Here is a 12729-nt window from a genome sequence, read left to right as displayed (position 1 = left end):
CTCAGTGTTTGTCAGCCAGTACCTGCCCTGGTGCGGGTGGACGCGGTGTTTTTAGTATCTGCTCAGCTCTGTGGCACCTCCATTGTAACCTGTTTACTTGGGTTATGAGTGATGGACCTGGATTTCCGTCCTGTTCAGTGCAGGGGAAGCTTGTCTGTCTTTCTGCAGAGGACCGCGTACTGTTTGTGAAGCACGTGGGCTGCTTGATAAAGCCCAACCCCGAGGTGGTTCTCCTGTCCTCTTCACTTGTTGTGGGAACAAGACCTTAATCAAAACCTCTTTGTCTTCATCTTTATTCATTAGCTGAAAGGTAAAAACTTTTTTTTGGCATGTCCAAATAGAGGCTTTTGGAATTTTTCCATAAGCATTAGAGTTGCAGCTTTTGCCTGTTTTCCCAAAGCCGGGGCTTCATCCGGCACGTGGGTCGTTGCTGCTTACGTGGCCCGGTTCACCCTGCAGTTAACCGGGGGTGATTTGTCTGAAGGCAGTGGAACTGTACCTGATTATGAGAGCGGTGCTTTTTCGGTTGTAGGTGCTTATCCGAATACTACAGGAGCTTGTTAAGCGGTGGTAAAAAATAATGAGATATTCTTTATTCTTATTGTACTTACATAAGAACCTTTAAAATGCATTTTAAAGGATCTCCGTTTCTGTGCAATGATGGATAGTGCTGGCGCTTGCAATTTACCTAATGGCATCCATTAAACTTCATTAGGACTTTGTTAAACCGAAGTTAAGATCGTTGGCATTGATTTTTGATCTCTAAAACCCGCTTGCAGCAAATCAGTAGCCGAGCGTACCAAAAGCCGGCCGGCTCTCGGAGCATGCCGCTCGCGTTCCCTGTGGTCCAAAAGCGCTTAATGGGCAATGGCAGAGGGAGGGAGGAGGGTCTCAGCCCGGGGTCGCTGGGAGATTTAGGAGCACCACGGGTCTGACCTGCGGAGCTCAGCCCTGGGCTCGTGCTCTTTGAGTTGACAGGCCGCAGCCATCACATCGCCCGCCTGCGTCACCGCCCCAGTCGGGGAACTTCTGGTCTCGAAGCTCTAACTCAGCCTCTTTGTTTATTCATTTCGTTCCCCGTATTTATTTTTTCTTGCGTATACAACCACGGGTCCCCCTTCACTTGACCTGCTAAACCTTGTTTGAAATGAGGAATGTCTGTTCCTGAGTGCCAGTGAAATCGGGATGAAGTAGAAGGGAAGAAAGGTTTTAACATACTCTTTTTCTGGAAAAGTAAACATCCTCTGGCTATAGGAAGAGTAAACTTCCCCTGGAAATGTATGTGTTTATACGAACAATCTCTTTCTTCTGGCGTTTCCAGATATTAGGCCGGGAGATTTGTTTGCTACCGCTGGGACAAGAGGCTTTTTAGTAAGTGGTGCAAATGCACAAGATAAGTCTTAGCGTGATTTGTTTTCTTTTTGGAAAGACATCCCCCTCCCCGGATCTGTTTCTGTGAACCCGAAAGGGATTTCCTCCTTTATCTCAGGGCGTTGCTCTGTGTCTCGTTCCGCTCCCCTGCCCATTGGAACGCGCATCCGAACGAACAGACAGAGGAAGCGAGAATTTCCCCGATAACTGCCGGAGCTTAGGGAGCTTTACTGGAAATCCTTTACCAGCACGACTTCCCCCGTGTCTGTAAACTACCAGTTTACGTTCTTACCACAGAGAGAAATTTATCAAACATATTCAACTGGGATGTGCCGTTTCCAGATGTGGCGATGCCCTTCGAGTAGGAGCCCAAATGGACCTGAGGCTGTAAGGCCAGACATTAACTCATCTCAATTCTTATTTTAGTTTTTAATGGTTGGTGGAAAAATGGGAGGTTGAGCTTTAAGCTTTATAATTTGCTTGGTAGAGATTAAACAGGCGTATTTTTCCTGGGGTGGCAGCGTGAGCTGCTCCTGCCCTCAGCCCTCCCCACTCACATCGGGGGAGTGCCGGGATTCCCCTCTCCTTTCTCCCCCGGTATCGCTTCCACCAGCGCCTCTGGGATGCTGCCGCACCCAACGTGGCCAGGCTGCCTGGAAGGCGTTTGCAGGTCGGATGTTTTGGGGGGTATTTACATTTATGACCAGGAGGTGTTGCTCCCCCTCTAAATCTGCCTCTTTGCGAGGCCAAATAGGAAATTTAGGCATCAAAGTGTTCAGTGCTGAGGCTGTCACCGAGGTTGGAGGCTAGAAGTAGACTGGACTGACTTTAGCGTGACCTGAATTTGTTTCACCTTGAACTTCAACTTGAACAAGGACCGTTTTGCATCAGGGCTGCACCAGAGCGCTGCTGTTCTGCTTGACCGAGGTCCACCTGGCCCACGTCTTGGATGGAGAGAGCTGCAAGGAGGAGGAGGAGGAGCTGGAGCTCTCCTCCTTGATGTCCTGGTGGGAAAGACAGCGGGCTCAGCAGGCTGGAAGCGCTCCAAGTCCCGGCTCTTGGCCATGGTGGTCCTCAGCCATGCAGCTGCTCTGAAACGTGGTCTTCCAGGCGCTTGGCTCCAGTTCTGTGCACCAGATGTGCTAGGTGGCAGGTAAGGAGGCAGGTTCCCATCAGAACTGTATCAAAGTCAGTGGGTTTATAGGGCGTTTCTATTTTGGTAAATCTTTATTCTTCCATCTGGAAAGTGTTCTCTTAGAAAACCTGAGAATTCAAAATTCCTGCTTAAACATGGTGCCATGCCTAATGGGCTACTTACTCCACTAAATTCCTCCTTTATTGTTTTTTAAATATATGGGGTCATACTTTTTAACCCTCCTGGTTATGAAGTATGTCTCGCAAAAAGGTTTATGGCATCGTGTGTTGCCTATGAGTTATGAGGCTCTGTTCCTGCCTGGCAGTGAATGAAAGAGCCCGGCATCTGGCAGTATGTAAAACCAGATATCGCAAAACTTCCCACTTGGAGGAGATGGGATGGATGATGGATGTTGTGATAAAGAATATCTTCTGACATGTAAGTGAGGACAGTCGGAGGCCCTTTCTATAAAAATTTACGGAGCTTAACCAAACCTCCTGGCTGGAAGCTGGAGGAATTCAGTTGCTGCGAAGCACGCCGCTGCCATGCGATAGCAGGAGTGCTTAAAAGCCTACCCTCTTTTGTCCTGTGCAAATCCACGACTCCGTTCTGGGTAGAGGGAGGTGAGTAGTGCCCAGAATTTCAGGGATCAGTTCAGAAAACCTTCTTGCAAAGTCTCATCGGGATTTTTATTACCCACATTTAGAGCCCAATAAAGTCAACAGAAGACCTTCCGATGCCTTTAGTGAAAACTGGAGTAAAAAATAGACATTAAGATACGTTGCATATTAGTAGTTCCCCAAATATTTCTTATCATGAGTCACCGAGTGAGCCAGAATCCATGTGTGAAGTCTCTCTGTCCAGGCTCCCCCCCATCAGTCTGGTGCTTTGGGGGTAAAATTGTTACTGTAGAGCAGCCTTGGGTAGAGACAGCGAGATGAACTAATAATCCTTCGAGTTATTGCATTTTGTCTTGCAATTTATCTAGAGCTAAAGCTATTAACTCGGAGAGCATCTTTATTGTTGAGAGCAAAATGCTTCTGCTGACAAATCTGGTTAGGTGCTATTACATGTTTCTGTCACCAAACTCTTGTTCCTACTTTGCTATTTTGCTAATGCATTTTTGGTCTAATTCCATGGCACAACATTTATTTATGCTTTAGAAACACTGAGAAATAGTCTCATTTCCAGAACACGTTCCCGGTAGCTTTAATATTCTCTTTTACCAGTTTAGGAGTAACAACCAACCTACTAATTTGTCACTGACAGATTCCTTTTGTCGTGTTGAAATGACTGAAACAAATGACTGAAAACTACATTTTGCATGTGTCAACCTCCTCCTTTCTAAGGGTAACCTAAAATAAATGCTCTTCGCTTTCTTACATGAACTTCAGAAGAAAACATCAGACATCCTCTTCAAAAGTTATGGTATGAACAGATGAGACGTAAGATGATCAATGGAAGACTAGAGTTAGCTGCAATGCCCTGCTCGTATGAAGAAACCATGAAAAGCTATGGGTTCACAGGCTGCATTTCGAATTTAAATCTGCAAAGAACAGCCAAAAGCTTTCTTAATAAGGGGTCGGTTTGCATTTTTATTTGTCAGTATGTTTAAAACTACTGAAAAAAAAATAATAGAAAGTCACTGGTATAAATGATCAGTTGATCCTATTTTAATCTTGGATTAATACTGCTCAGAAGAAATGGGTCTAGTGGGGACAAATTGTGGTGCTGCTTTGGAAGCATTATTCCTGCTGTGTATTACTGCTTCATAGAATCATAGACTAGTTTGGCTTGGAAGGGACCTTTAAAGACCATCTAGTCCAACCCCCTGCAACGAGCAGGGCCATCTTCAACTGGATCAGGTTTCTTGGAGCCCCGTCCAACCTGAGTAAACCTGTAGATGAGCTACGCGAGACCCAGAGACACAGCAATGTACATCCAATTTTCTTGAACATATAGTTTTATTTAAGCTCCATACAGCAGACCCAACACTGTATGCTGTCTTCCAAACGCTATCTTTAGCTTCCTTTTGACAGCGAGTATAAATCAGTGGCTGGGGTGTCTAACAAAAGGCATCATCAAGCATATCTCTATGTACTTGAATATTCAAACTCGCATCTTTATTCATCTCCCTACGATGGTTCCAAAGTTGCTCATCACCAACTATGGTGATAAACCATATGAGCTGTGAGCTCACTGTGAGCTTCTCCATAGACGGACAAAGAAGTCCCATTAGGTCATGGTAAGATCATCGTTTCATCATGCTGAAACTCATCTGCAGCATCCCCTGGGAGCAAACCCAGCTCAGCTGCATGCAGCCTGTTCTGATCAACCTATATAGCAACGTATAGCTGGAGAGAAAGGAGGAGGGAGACTTGTGCTCCCACTTGCCAGCCTTTGCTGGTCCTTTCTGCCCTAAATAAACAAGTTTTAGAGTGAATCTGTTTGAGGGAAGAATGCTTTGGGGCCAAATATTTAGTTGGGTAAATCAGTTTGGTGTGGAAAAGCCAGCAGAAGGGCTGAATCTCTTAAAGCTTTATGCTGTTCTGTTGTGTTCACTTTTTCTCCAGGAAGAGGCGTTTTGCCTTCAGCTGGTGGGTTGTGCCGCTCTGTCCCTGTGTCCACCAGCGGCTGCACCTATTTCACACGTCTGTGCTGTTCCTTTGAGAGCTTTTCGGGAGTAGACTGACTTGTGGGAAAAATGAAATTTTTTTCTAAGTGTGGGCACAAGGGGGTGACATTATGGAAGTGATAAAGCGAATGTGTTTTGAAGGGTCGCAGGCAGGGTGGCTGTAGTGTAGGCACATCTCTTTTGTAGCACATCGTTGCCTGGCAGTCTTGTTTTGAGCTTGCCTGTCCCTCCGGTCTTCCCGATGATGTAGGGGAAGTGTCTGTAGGTCGTGTGGGGCAGGGGCGGTCACCCCATCAGCGAGAGGGCAGAGGACATGAGAGCACTGCTCCCTGGAGTGCCTCATGAATATTTATTGTGGCAGTGGTAAGCATTTCTACGGAGCTGCCCAGCCTTTAGGGGTCTGGAGCTGATTTTGCTGCCGATGTTTACTTTAGAAAACACATGCCAGGAACCATCCCAAAACACAGATGAAATGTTTCACTCCGCAGCGGTGACGGGGCTGCGGCGAGACCACATCTCCGCAAAGACCACACATCCATCATTACGTTCCTGACAGTTGTTGCCCTTAAGGAGCTTGGCCAACAGCTCCGGGGGTGGAGATGGCAAGGCAGAGCTGACCGTCGATAGACTGACCACCTCCCAAAAAGACCCCAGGGTGCAGATGGAGGGAGAAGAACCGATTTGCATCAGCTGAGGACCCGGTTGGCCAACTGTGAGCTCTTGGGGAGGGCTGATGTGCCGCTCTCCCTCCCGGGTAAGCCCACACGCTCTTCTGCTTGGCCGTGCACGGATGTCGAGTAGTTTAAATACCTGCCAGTATTTAAACTGAGCACGGCAGCCCTGAGCGATAATAAAAGTCAGTGATGTGTGTTTGTACACCGCAGACAGCTCGGGCAGAAGAAAAGTGGGTTCGCCTCAGACTACGGCCTTTGTCCACATTACTGACCTTTTGCCTTGCACGTTGCGTGGCCCGCGGGTGGAGGGAGGAGGATTAAAGGTTAAGAAACCTCTCTTGGAAGAGTTAGGCTGCCTAAATGTTTAAAGTGCTTCCTTTCCCCAGTAATTCCAATATATATTAAAGCTAAAACCCTTCTGAGAGGTAATAAAACAGAGCGGCGGCGAAGATCATTGGGAAGATTAGGAAGAAGAGACTTAAGAGCTTACTCTTGATGCTTTCCGTTTTTTACTTTGTTCCTGTTTTACTCTTGTCAATCTCTCCTAGGGTTTCTCACTGTGATTTTTATTGTGTTTTTATGGAACAGAGATGGCGTTGCAAACTACCAGGGAAAAGCTTATTGTCGTTTAGTGGAGGGGGGGAAGAACATTCCTTTGCACATTTTTCAGTGTTCCTGTTATATACCAAATTTAGAAAGTAACAAGAGGTACCATCCAGTTTTCATTAATGCTTCGGGGATTTCTTGGCGCACATGTTTTTGTTTCCAAGCCTTCACATGAGAGGCAGAGGAGAAGATGAAGTTCCTTCTTCCTAGACATCGGTAGAGTACCCATCTTGTCGTAACCAGGGGGTTCCCTGGACCGCGGTGGCAGGTGGCAGGCTGTAACCTGCTTTTTCTGCTCAAAAATCAGCAGCAATGGGAAACACGGTGATGGTTTGTCAGGACAAAGGGCCGCAGTGTGATTACTTCCCTTATGCGAGCGTTCCTCTTGACACAGTCTGGCTCGTGGCCCATATTAATTTGCCTAGAAAAAAAAAAAAAAAAAAGAGATGATATTCACGTTCTTGGAGGAGTTGTGTGTTCCATCTGGATACTGCAAACCTGCTAACCCTGTCCAAATATCTCCCATGTTTGCCTTGCTCAGTGGGTGATTTTTATGTGTCTTGTCAGTTAAATGTATACGTGAGCTCCTAAGGCAAGAGCTGAGCGTGAGGGTGTCTCGTGGCCGTCACTGCTTCCTCGCAGCTGGAGGAGAACCCTTGGGAGATGGTCACCTCGCGTGTTTACTGCCGGATCAGATCGCAGCAACGTGTAACTCTCTTTGGGGTAGGTCTCAAGTCGGTGTTGACAGTAAATTTGTAAAATTACCAGGGAGGATGGCGTTTTGTCAGCTCAGGTGTGAGCGGGTCTTGAAACTCCGGGACTGTGCTGGCGGGTGTATGGACTGGCTGATGTTAAAAGTCTTCTCTCTCTCTTAATTTTGGTGTTTCTATGGAAACAGATACTGAACAGGAATTGTCCTTTCCTGCCTCTTCCTCTTTCTCGTCATGGTTTTGCTGGTGGGCAAAAGTGAAAGTTCAGGTGAAAGCCAGGGCACGCAAGAGTAGATGTTACAGTGAGAGCGGGACTGGGTCCTTGCTGCTCACCCGCTCTTCACTTTCAAATCGAGGGACATGGAAATAGAAACTCAAAAAAACTTCATTTCATATCTGGACAATTATTTCTGAATTTTAAGCAAAAAGTGACTCGTGTGACCATGGCTTTGGTCAGAATGTTGCCACCAGCTGGAAGGGAAGGAGGCTACAGGGTGAGGACTGTGGTTTCCCAGACCTCTCTTAACCAACCTGACCTGGAGCACCTCTGGGTCTCAGCTGGAATAGGAACTTAGACAGGCTCTGAGCACTGTACCTTTCCAGAAATAAAATGGTCACTCAGGTTAAAGAGAACTTTGATGAAAACAGCTTGGGGACATAGGGGCTGGCTGGTGCTTGTTGGGGAGATGAAAGCCATCTGCTTTCTACCATCTGGAGACATTTGGGTCTTGTTTTCATGATGATCCTCCTACACAAGAAGTACGGGGTAAGGAGGTGTGTGTTGGAGGCAAAGCTGAAGAGAAGTGCCTCTGCAGGTTGCCAGCAAAGCAGATTTTTGGCAATAAGACTTTCAAGAGGTTTTTTTTTCCCTTTGGTGATGCACTTTTAAGACTGGACGTTGCATGTCTGCTTAGCCGGAGAGGGACCTGGAGCCCCTGTCTGCTGGCTGGAGGCTGCAGGACCTGGTGCACCCAGTGGATTCAGTGCTTTTGAGATATTTCTAATACTCCAGATGGCTGTCACTCGGTGCCACAGCAGAGTGACAGGTTCCACTGTGGTCCAAGTGTCCATGTCTTTATCGCCAGGTGTTTCCACTAATGGACGACACCATTATTTCATACCAGGCTTGCTGCAAAAGGTGGCCGTTCCTTCAGGACCAGCTATCCCATCACCTGTCGGAAAAGCAGAACGGACTAAACCCCCATAATTTAGTTTGATACTAATCAAACTGTGATGACTCTCTGGCTACGTGTAGAGAAGAGAGAGGGAAAAGGAAAGAAGGATGGTGAGCAGATGAAGGACAGGTTCTGCACTCAATCCCAAACGAAAACAGGCCGATCGCACCAGAGAGTCTCTCGCAGGTTCTCTGGTGAATAAATCACTTTCTAGAAGATTACTCATTTCTGTGGCAGTCAGAGGCAAAGAGCAGATCTCAGGAAGAGCATCTGGTCCTGATATCTGCGATGGGAGGGAAAGCTGTCCATTGACCTCCTAGCCATCCTATGAAGGAAAAGCAGAACTCTCTGATGTTTTTGAGGCTTTTCCCAAATTTCCCTGTCCAGAGGCACGCACCTGCGTTGGGCTAGAGCACCTGATGGGATCTAAGTTGGCATAGCTCGCGGCTTCAGCCACCTTGTCATGGGTGTCTGCTTCTGCAGCAGCCTGCTGTCTCTGGTCGAATCCTCTCGAATGAAAGGGAGACATCACTAGAAAAATCTGTGCTTCTTTATTCATCCAGAAAAGAAAGAGTTAGTCTATTTTTTTTTTTTATTTTTTTTTTTTTTTTTTTTAGGGCTTGCCTTCCTGTAAGTTTTGGTATTTGAAATTAATGAAGAAAATGAGAAAAAAAAATGTGGATCAGATTACTCCTTCTCAGCTGTTTTGCTTTTTCTGGCAAATTGTTGCTTGTAGAGTTCTGGCACTTTCTTTCTTTTTTTTTTTTTTTAAGCATTGACATCTCTCATCATGCTCTATGTAACTCTTTCTTGGGAATTATATGATGGGTGGATGGCTGCTTACTCCTGGTCCTGCTTCTGGGGCCATCCTTTTCCAAGTTGTTCTCCCCCTCTTTCATCCCTCCACCAACCTGTGGGTGTCTGAATTCAGGGAGTTCTGGAGGCTCGTTATGGAGTTTTCTCATGTAACACCATTAATTAACTTGTGACTCAACACGTTCACATTAGAGAAGAGATAATTTACAGTTTTACTTTTGCTTTGCCTGTTTCTGAGTGCAGCGTGGATGTGTGATAGAGTTCCTTCGAAGCTGGTAACACTTGTAGGTTAGATGAGGTTGTAGATGCCCCATCTGTAGAAATATTCAAGGTTGGGTTGGACGGGGCTCTGAGCAACCTGGTATGGTGGAAGGTGTCCCTGCCCATGGCAGGGGGGTTGGACTAGATGATCTTTAAAGTCCCTTCCAACCCAAACCATTCTATGAGTCTATGCGTAGTGGTCATGGCAGTGCTGGTGTGCTAGAAACAGGTTTGGAAGGAAAAGGTCTTCTGTAAGCAAGGAGTTTTTTGCACAAGTGTAGTTACATCGGAGGAAGCACCGCTGTGGATGGTGACCTGCAGCATCTGGGTTGGATGATGCCACTCAACCCAGCACAAAATACTGGTGCTGAGCTGGCTGCTGTGTGCCGGCGCGGTTGGGCGTCTTCCATCAGCAACGGATCCAAAGTCCTGCATCTCCCATACGCAGAGGGGCCAACCTCTCCGGCTCTAGATTTGCAAACGATGGGACGTTAACAAGCGTGGAGGCTGCTGGCAGCAGTTCATACATTCTGCTGAGGTTTCGGTAAGTGCCGGGTGCCTGGTCGCCACCTCCCTCAGAGCGGTGCGGGACAATGGGGACCATTGCAGAAGGAGACATTGCAAATGGCTTTCTGCTCATGCCTACAGGCATACCTTCTAGTTTTCATCCGAGGGAACTGCCCTCCTTGGAAACTTTAAATGCCCATAAACCCCCCATGTTTCTCTTTCTTCCAGTTTGCAATTTAGGTCTATTTTGAAAACTAAAGCAGTTAGGAGAAGGAAAAATTGTTAAACTGGAGCAATTGAGTTAAGCATCGAACTGCAAGCCCAGGGCCAACATGCTGACAAGGAAAACAACTAAAGCCGCTTGCAAGCTATTCAAAACACTCCCGCACCCAAATAAGTACAATAAAAACTACAAACCTAATCTTTAACTTTAGCTCACAGTATTGGGGTTATTAAAGTTATTAAAATCCAGTCGTTGGAGGGCTTGGGGACTCCGTTAAGGTATCCGCGGCTTGTTGAGCCTCATGTAGGAATTTTGCCCAGGGGGATTTTCTGGTTAATGCGTATGTTGACTGGCAAATTGCTTTCTGTCTGCAGAGCTGGCGGGGGGAATAGCTGGGATGCTTCTATATGGAGGTACTGCTGCTGCTGATGGAGGTGAAGAGGACAGAGTGGGGAAAACTCGCAAGTAATTCAAAACCCATGTGTGATTTAGCCTCCTGATGCTCTAACCCAGCTATAAATATTAAACACGAGTTTGGGATGGGATTTCAGCTTGGCCCATTGGCTCCTCTTCCCAAGTGCGCAACAACCCCATCCATCTCCAAGCCGGAGGGGCAGGCTGCTAGCCGGGCAGCCGAGGCTCGGAGGAGCAGTACGCCTTTCTCCTCTCCTCTCCTCTCCTCTCCTCTCCTCTCCTCTCCTCTCCTCTCCTCTCCTCTCCTCTCCTCTCCTCTCCTCTCCTCACCCAGTTTTTCTCTCCTTCCATTAATCACAGTCGTAGCAGATTCGGAGGGGGAAAAAAGAGTTTAAAAATCTCTATTTGTCTGTAGGAATGCATCAGAATTTGGAGCCGTTTCTTTCCACCAGGGCACAAAGCCCAAGGAGGGAGGGAAAGCAGCGGGTTTGTGGGGAAGGGGATGGGGCATCCCCCATTGCTGTGTGTCTGCAGGGGGGGCAATGCAACGCAAAACTGTGTTTCCAACTGAGTACCAACGCCTGTGCAGAAGTGCTTCCCCTGTTCATCGTAAATATAGGCGTGTTTGCGTTAAATAGGATTCAATTAACAGGAAAAAGCTTAGAAAGAACTGCTTTGCTTTCGGAAGGGCTGGGGAGGGAAGAAGACCCTGCACAAGCCCTTGGGAAGGCTGACCCAGACCTAATGCCCAATTCACGCTGCACAAATTGCACAAAATTAAGTGCACTTAAGGTCAGAAATGAATCCATCTAATTTAAGTCACACCAGACTAAATTTTGACTTACAGCTATGGTAACTTCTGCTGACGATGCCTGCGAGGCGGTGGAGCGCTCTCCCCTTAGACTGCAGAGCGCCGTGGATTAGGTACCTCAGGTAGTATGGCCAAGTCACCTGTTAATCTTTTCCTTCATGGGAAGATTAATCTACGGAGCTTATGTCTTTCGCTATAAAAATGTATTTAACGTTGTCCTTTGAGTGAACAACGAGCCTTTTCAACCTACCAGCGCCTCGTATTCTTGGCTCCAGAAGCGGGAGATAATTTTTCCTGTAACAGTTTTCCCAAGTGGAAGCGTAAAAGTAAATACCCCTTCACACCTTCCTCCCGAGGAGACATATTGCTGCGGGTGCTTTTGGTCAAACACCACATTTAATGGGGAATATTGCATTTTGTCAAAGCATCTTTTCCCAGTCTCTTACGTTTTGGTTATTCGCATCATTTAGCCAGAGGATTTGGAGTTTTTCGCTGCAAAGGCAACCATTTACAGACAATATTTTTATAAAATCCAAAGTTATTTCATTTTCTTGGAAGACTTTTTCAGGGCAAAAAAAAAAAAATATTGGGAGAGCTTTCCTGGCTAAGCCCAAGAAAAGCTGTATGAGTCCGTGTTACTTATTCACTTGTATAAATGTGTTTAGTTCCACAAACGCAAAGGTGCCGGCACTGCAGGTGTGTGACTGGGTGATAAGTGCTGTTCATATGCTTAGTAATGCCGTGTGGAAGTAAATGACCACATTTCAGATTATTTTAAACTCCTGACAGGTTCCGTATGGAAAGGAAACAGCCAGTACAAATAGATTAAGCACAGAACCTATGTTTAATGTATGAAACTCTCTGATGGCATCTAGTGCTAAAAGGCACTGCAGGAAAATGCAAAATCCCACGTGTTTGAACTGAATCGTTACAACTTTGGGGATTTTGCAGACAGAAACGCTAACAGTTATTGCACGGTGATAGTCTCCTTTTCTTTCCCGTCCTTGCAACGCTGCTGTGATAGATGCACGTCACTCCCAGACGGAGAGCATCTCTAACGGTAATGAGACCACCCCATAAAGCAGTGGGTATTGGCAGAGCGTAATCATTAAGATGGTTTTACTCCATAATGAGATATTGCGGAGTACAGCTCCATTCAAAGCCCTTTAAATAATGTTAACATTGAATATAATAACCTTACAGGGAAATAAAATCCCTCTCCGAGTCCGTTTCTGTCTCTGAAAAGGAATCAATTTTCTTTGCCTGATAGCTTTCCCCAGCACTTAACACAGATGGGGGAAGTCAGTTATTGTTGGGGTTGCCCATGAATTTCTTCATGAAGGTCAAATCTTCAAAAAAAAAAAAAAAAAAAAAAAAGAAAGAAAAGAAAG

The sequence above is a fragment of the Vanellus vanellus genome, assembly GCF_965231255.1.
Source record: "Vanellus vanellus genome assembly, chromosome: 5".
NCBI lineage: Eukaryota > Metazoa > Chordata > Aves > Charadriiformes > Charadriidae > Vanellus > Vanellus vanellus.
This window is presented reverse-complemented; position numbering follows the sequence as displayed.